At 39.8% G+C, this 7,197-nt stretch overlaps 1 long non-coding RNA gene across 2 annotated transcripts in view; it reads left to right on the top strand.

The window, feature by feature from the left end:
- Positions 1 to 2,879: 2,879 nt before the first annotated feature.
- The window catches only part of LOC139778027 (uncharacterized), a 40,883-nt gene continuing 36,565 nt past the window's right edge, over positions 2,880 to 7,197 (top strand). The window contains exons 1-2 of one of the 2 annotated variants that reach the window (XR_011719464.1): positions 2,880 to 3,153; positions 5,297 to 5,390. This is a non-coding gene — a long non-coding RNA (uncharacterized lncRNA). Of the gene's footprint in view, positions 3,154 to 5,296; positions 5,398 to 7,197 lie in introns of both variants that reach the window. The other variant, XR_011719463.1, reaches the window with a different exon arrangement.

The following is a 7,197-nucleotide window of genomic DNA, read 5'->3' as shown; positions in this document are numbered from 1 at the left end:
TCGTAATGCATCGTAATGCATCGTAATGCAAATACGAATACGATGTTACAGAAATTCTTTTTTTGCTTCGAATAGGAACGAGGGGGGGGGAGAGAGAAAAGAATAAAAGAGGACGTTAGTTTAAAAGAAAAGCTTGTCAAGTTTTACGGTCGGAGTCATCTCAAGAGGACGGTCAAATTATTCTCTCTCGCGTGCGTCGTCTCTTGAAATTTAAATAAACTTCCCTTCTACACCGTACTATTATCTCGGAATCATCAGGGAAACGATAAATTTCGAATTGTCCGAGTAGAATGGCTCACGTAAAACCTCACTCGAGTGGTAACTCTTTCGCACTCTAGTTAAGTATTAGCCAATGAGAAAAGGATCGTTTGCCCCGGTAGCGCGACATCGTTTCTTTGGAGAAAATATCGCGTTTCTCGAAGCCTCTCGAAGCAAGTTATCTTTTTTTCTCGACGCTCGACGCTCGACGCTCGACGCTCGACGCTCGACGCTCACGTGTTACATTATCGTTATTTCCGCGAAAATAAGAGTAGGTATAACAGAGAGAACCCTACGCCATTGACGATGCTCTTTATCTCACTGTTTCCGACGAGATGCTTCTCTCCACGGAGAATCTCGAAGGAGACGAGCGCGTACCATGGGGCTGCGAGGAGAGAAGCGCGGCCGACATATTATAGTACAAAATAATAATTCATAAATTATACGCGCCACGTCCGTTTAGTGCGGTGGCTCTCCGCGGCTTAAGTATACAGCTCACTGCACGCGAACGAGACGGGGACGAGACCGGGCGAGATGGGACGGGACGGGACGAGGCGGGAAGGGATGAAACGGGACGGGACGGGACGGGACGAAGGCCGGGAAATAGGCGCAAAAACTAATCTCCTCGTTCGAGCGGTAGATAGCAGTCAATCAGAGCTGCGAATCAATTGTATCGGAGGATAATCGGAGCGACACATCGACATGCAAGAGCAACGGCTTACATGACGCGCGAGCGTGAGCGGCCGCGCGTTCGAGCTCGAGCTCGCGCGCGCGCACGGCGGCTTTCATCCGCCCGTGTAACGCCGTAACCGGTAGCGTGCCCGTTGCCCGTGTGTAATTTGCATTAATTATCTTCAAACCTCTCCGCACGCCGTTTGCCGTGAGCACACGATGAGGCTCGGAGATACGGAAAACGATGTATCGCGTATGCAAATAAAGAGGAGAGGAGATGAAATACGAGTCGAAATGCGAGATGAGTTTGGAGCGAAAAGTGAAAACAGAACAGCGAGATCGACGACAAAATGGAAACAGTACTTATTACTGGTAATTTCGTAAAATGTTTTACGTCGCCCCGCCTTTGTTGCCTGAACTTTCGTTGCCGCCTTTGTTCATTGTTGCCGCGATTTCACTCAAGACTCTCGTGATATTTACTAAAGTGTCACTGCAATTATCCGACTAATTTAACGATCGAAAGAATTATTATTCGATTTGCTCGATTCCAAATATTTGGATAATCTAAATCTCGACGTCTAAATAGTCGAATTCGATTGTTAATGTAATCTGGATATGAAATTTTATAAACCAACGTTTTAACATTTAGCACATCGTACATCATTAAACAGTGCACAGGTACAAAGCGCAAAATAATTATCAATTATTTTAAATATTATCTAAAAACAATATTCACATCTTTTAGCGATTTTCAATTATATAGGAAAGTGAGTCGTTTTAGGTCTTTTTCCGATCTAACGTGGATTCGGTGCTGCGGGCACGAGACGAGTGCACGAGGACGGAGAAACCGCGTACCTCTTTCGCGTTACCGCTCTTTACCGCTCTTACCGCTCCGCGTTCTTATATACGCACATATAAAACGCGTTAAACTACGTGTCCGTCTGGATACACATTAAGGACATAACGTGTATCGATTATCGTTCCAACGTATAGGTATACATACACATTACACATATATATATGCTTCTCGTCCCGGATCGTCCATATTGCTTCGAATGTTACGTATCGGGCGCGTTTACGTGCACTACGGCAAGAAGAAGAAGAGGAAGAAGCGCAAAAGAGTAAGAGAGAGAAAAGATTAACTCACCCATGCTGTTGGTTGTAGGTGTAGTTGCGTCGAGTCGAGTTAGGTCGTGAGTGAGACGGGACGGGACGGGACGGGACGGGACGGGACGAGACGAGACGAGACGAGACGAGACGAGGCGAGGCGAGGCGACTCATCACGCTTGTTTTCCGCCTGCCCGCGATTAGCGAGAGTCATCCTGGGAGGCCCGTTCGTCTTTCGCACCTTTCGTATCCTTTCGAAACGGTTTCTTCGCGCCTCTGCGCCAGCGAATAAGGTGAAAGGGGTGGGGAAGCGAACTTAGCGAACTCGTTGGACGAGAGACGGAAAACTCGGAGCCGGGAGCGAGCGACTGACAACGAAGGATGGAAAAACCTTTCGGTAAGTTCCGACGCCCGACGCGCCACCGCCCGTCCTCGTCTTCGTCCTCGTTTAATTTTCGTCTCCTTTAAATAACGGTTCGTATTTCGTATACATAGGTATATATTCCATTTTCTGAAACACAGCCGCACCTTATACCCGTTTAATTGCGACTTATTAAATGCAAATTGAGTGTGTAACACTATTCGGTGTAAACTGTAAACTGTAAAGTAATGAGCGACTTGAAGTTATCGAGGAAAATCGATCATCTTCGTGCTTGATCGTCGCATCTCCGCGTATATTCGGAAGCTTGAAAGTGGCGCGACAAGTGGCGACAAGTGACGCTGACGCGTGGCCCGCGCCCCGCGCCCCGCGCCCCGCGCCCCACGCCCCGCACGGGGGCTAGGGACTAGGGAGTTGGGAGTTGGGACTGGGGACTGGGGAGCGACGGTGGGAAAACTGAAAACTGAAAAGTGTTGGTGTCGCGACGCGAGACGCGAGTCGCGCTCGCGGTTGAGGCTTTGCGCGTTGATTAGATATTTCCAAGTGTAAATTGAAATAAAGTCGAGTAACGCAGGAATACAGTACTCATTCGAGAATGGAGAAATGTATCCGTATATTGGTCGGTGCAGTTCTCGACGCTCGATGCTCCGATAAGACATAACCAAAGTGGAAACGTTGCAGTAACCCCGCGCCCCGCGGTGTCACCGTGTGTATTAACCTATATATGCTCGTTCAAGGTGAGTGGACTGATTGGTGTGGTGAGTTCTCGACAATGGATAAGTTATACATTAAACGAATTTGAGAGCACTTCTATAATATTTCATTCTTAATGCATTTTACAATTAGTATTAAACACAGATAAGTAGCGCGGCGTATATATATGTATTAAAATAAGTTACCTGTGACTACATTCCTTACCTCCCAATTTCTTACAGGTTGACAAATCCTCTATTGAGAATCGTGTGATTTTCTTGTGATTAAGTAAAGGACAGTCGAATGTGAAAGAGCTTTAGTTAAAGTTAAGAGATTAAAAACAACACTCGCGCGCGCGTCGTTCTAATTGCTCTTTCAGGCCCGAAGCCGACATTATTGGCCGACTCTGCTGACTGATTACACATATGCACGTGTGAACGTACGTCGTACGTCCTGCGTCCACCGTACGTGTACATACGTTCGATTCGTCGTGCACGTGCGTTAATTGGCTGTCTCCCGGCCAACTAATAACGCTTCTTAAGGAAAAAGAATGATTCGTCGTGCCTTGAGAAATTTTTTGACACATGTAATATCGGCGTAATAACGGCGTTCCGCGTTCGTAATTAGAATAGCGCGTTACTTTCCATTCTTGATTGAAAGTGTAATTAATTATGTATTAATATTCATGGACCGTACATGCTTCGTACGTACGGTATCTTTGTTTTACATATCGCTCAATCTTTATTTGATTCTGGTTAAGCACGTTAATTACAACTGCTTAATATAATGAGCAAACTGCAATAAAATTAAATGACAGGCAGAAGCAAAATAATTAGCGGTGAACAGTTGAACACACGTATAGGGTAACACGTGCGACACAGAAACGCGTGCGCGCGAGACTTTCCTGTACATACATACATCCTTTTGTTGTGCACATCCGCTATTCATAAATTATGAGCAATTATTTAAAATTTATTTAGATAAATAACTGTTACATTTTCTAGATTCTTAACTTTGACATTTGTTGAAAGCATCGGTTCTTAAATCTTTCAAGTCCCCCTCACGCGTGATACATATTTTTAGCATTTTGATTATTTTGAATGGAGAGTTTGCTTTAAGCTAGAAATATGTTGTCTACATAATATGTGATTTCTAAAACTGTTACAAATTTCTATTTCTTTGAGTAATCATTAAGGTCATTGAAATTATTTTAAATAAGTTTCAAACTATAATTATAATTATTAATTATAGATTAGAATTTGCTTTTAATATCCGTTAAATTAATAATTTTTGACTAACAATTTTGTAACTATTTTTTGCACTACAACAGTATTGTAGATGAGTGTAGATGTTTAATTATATTGCACGAAAATAATTTGTAACAGTAAATATGTAACGCAAAAATAGATTACATATACGTATATTTCATCATCATTTAATGTAGCCCACACAGAGCGATTTGAATTTTATTACTCTCTTTATTACTCTCTTAATTAATTCAATAATTATAGATTTGCGAATAGTGAATAGGATTGTGGATAAATTATGGAAAATGAATTTGAAGATTACTCCAACGCTGTTATGAGATTATATTATACAGACTAACAATAAGAATGAAATGTCGATTCGTACACGAAGCACTCGATAACAATAATTGTTCATGAAATAACCATCGCGATGGACATTGCTTAGGAGATACATCCTTTCTCCATTTCTGACTTCGAAGAACGAGTGAAAGAAAAAATTATTACGTTGTTCCATGCAATAATTCATTCACACGTTTCTCATTTCAGAAGATTCTCTCACATTACGAATTTATTTCTACATTTCTTTCATTTCGCAGTACTTTCGTATTGACACCCATACTTGCATTCACACATTTATCTTTTAACTCTTTATTACATGATATTTAATTTTAACGTGATTTATTGTAGAAAGAGATTTATGTGAAAAATGAGAGACATGACGAATATCTGCAAATTTTTATTTGAAACGAAACAAGTGTATTTCCAATTAGGTATATAATTATAATACAACGTGTATGTATTCTTTTAAATGAGATGATGAAATAAATGACATTATCTCGAGAGTATATCAAATACCGATAGAGTAAGGCATGATTTTAATTGTTTATTATGTTTGTTATCATGTAAACGGTTATAATAGTACAATCAATTATGTTTCCAGCGCCAACAGTCGGCTGTGGCGTTACGATACACAGGCATCGTTCCGAGTGTTCCGACGGACATCCTCGACCGGCGGCGCGGCGGCGAAAGAACGCGTAAGTCGTAAGTCACTTTATTTTCACTTGTTTTTACTTCCTGCACTAATTCTGTTGTTTAAAATTTGAATTTTGAAGCCGAAAAATTAAGTCTATTTTACGCAAAATTATTGCCTTTTTCACATAAATTATATTTCTATGGATTTTCTAACGATTTAGGTATAATAAGTTACATTGAGAACTGATATTTATCAATTATTCCGATGCTGATTTTTTGTAATATATTATTATAAATATAAAACAAAACTCTGACACAGATATTTTATTCGTTATTTATTTAATATTATTTTATATATTACAGTTACATATTCGAATATACAAAATAGAATTTCTTACGATCTTGATATCCAAGTTTCTATGGAAAAAGGCAATTATGCTTGCGTAAAGATATCCTTTTACTGTATTACGCTTTTCTGACGTATTGATATCGCTTCATGTCACAGTACGTAAGTTTCTCATTATGTAAAACTTTCCGTGATGTGACTTTAATTTTGATGGGTAGAATGGTCTTTACTTCGCTGGAAAGTTCCTATTTCACAACTTGATTAGTCTTTCTTCTTGACTCCTTAATTACAAGCCGTATATTTATGGGCCTGTCTCGTTGCACGTAAACTCCATTTTACAATTAGATGAACTATAATTTGCAATAAAATTCGCGTATCTACAGTATTCTATATAGGTATGTCAAATCGTATATAATATAATTGTAAATAACGACGACGAAGAATAGATTTTTTACTTAATTTACATTGAATTTGATCAATAATAATAATAATTATATATATATATATGTACATACACATGTACAACTAAATGTTTTACCACTTTTTATTTCTCAATTTCTGTTCATTTAAATTATGATTTCAAATTATATGCAACTATCTATGGTAATTGAATAAAAGCGTGTTACGAATAATAGTTATTTAATCACGCGGTATTGATTGCTGTAATATCAATTTGCGATTACTATCAGTTGATAGTCAACACGTAACAACTTGAGTGCTTTTTACATTCTACTAAAAAGCATATTTTTCTTTCTCGAGACTCAGAGTGAAATATGCACATAAATAAAATTTCGTAGGTTATAACGAAACGTAGATTATACCATTATAGTTATCGAGTTTTGTCAATATATTGCGCGTATCAAATGCACAATTCTTATGTCCATAAAAATAGAACTTGTTTAGTTTTCACGGATACGATTTTGACTTAAAGTATAATATTTACATTTTTCGGCACATATAAGATAAAAAATATATAAAATTCGGTTACAAAAAATTGTATCGCGAATCATAGATCGTTTAAAGTAGATTTAACGTTGGCGAGAAGTGGTGCGTCCGATCGGAGTGTATCGGAGTAGTGATCGCGCGCACGACGTGCGACGTTTGATTCGTTCGGCGCGACTCAAGTGCAGTTTTTTCGAAGCCTCGTGTTCATCTTGCCTTCGCCCAGTAGGTCCCCTATAAATACCAGAAATGCGCGTTTGCCCCGAAGGCGTTTTCGGCTGAAGAGTCCGGAGGACGGAGCAACCGTAAAGGTCTGGCACGCTAATTTATAGCCGACCGCCGCAATACCGGTAATCTAATTAGTTTAATGACCAAAAAATATTTCCCGAGTCTTTCTTAATCCGAGACAGGTAGCATCGACTTGGTCTAAACCTAAACTCAGCGAACGCGTTCAATGTCAAAGCTTATCCGCGAAAGTATGTGCCTTGTGAAAGTTCTTTCGGCTTCTAAACGGACGAAAAGGAAACTTGTCAGTCTGATACGATTCACGTGTCATTTCGGCGATAATATTTTGCGACACG

The sequence above is a fragment of the Temnothorax nylanderi genome, unplaced genomic scaffold, assembly GCF_030848795.1.
Source record: "Temnothorax nylanderi isolate EJ_2023f unplaced genomic scaffold, tnyl_v1.0 TNYL_tig0171_pilon, whole genome shotgun sequence".
NCBI lineage: Eukaryota > Metazoa > Arthropoda > Insecta > Hymenoptera > Formicidae > Temnothorax > Temnothorax nylanderi.
The sequence above is the reverse complement of the archived record's forward strand: the minus strand, read 5'-3'. Positions and strand labels throughout refer to the sequence as shown.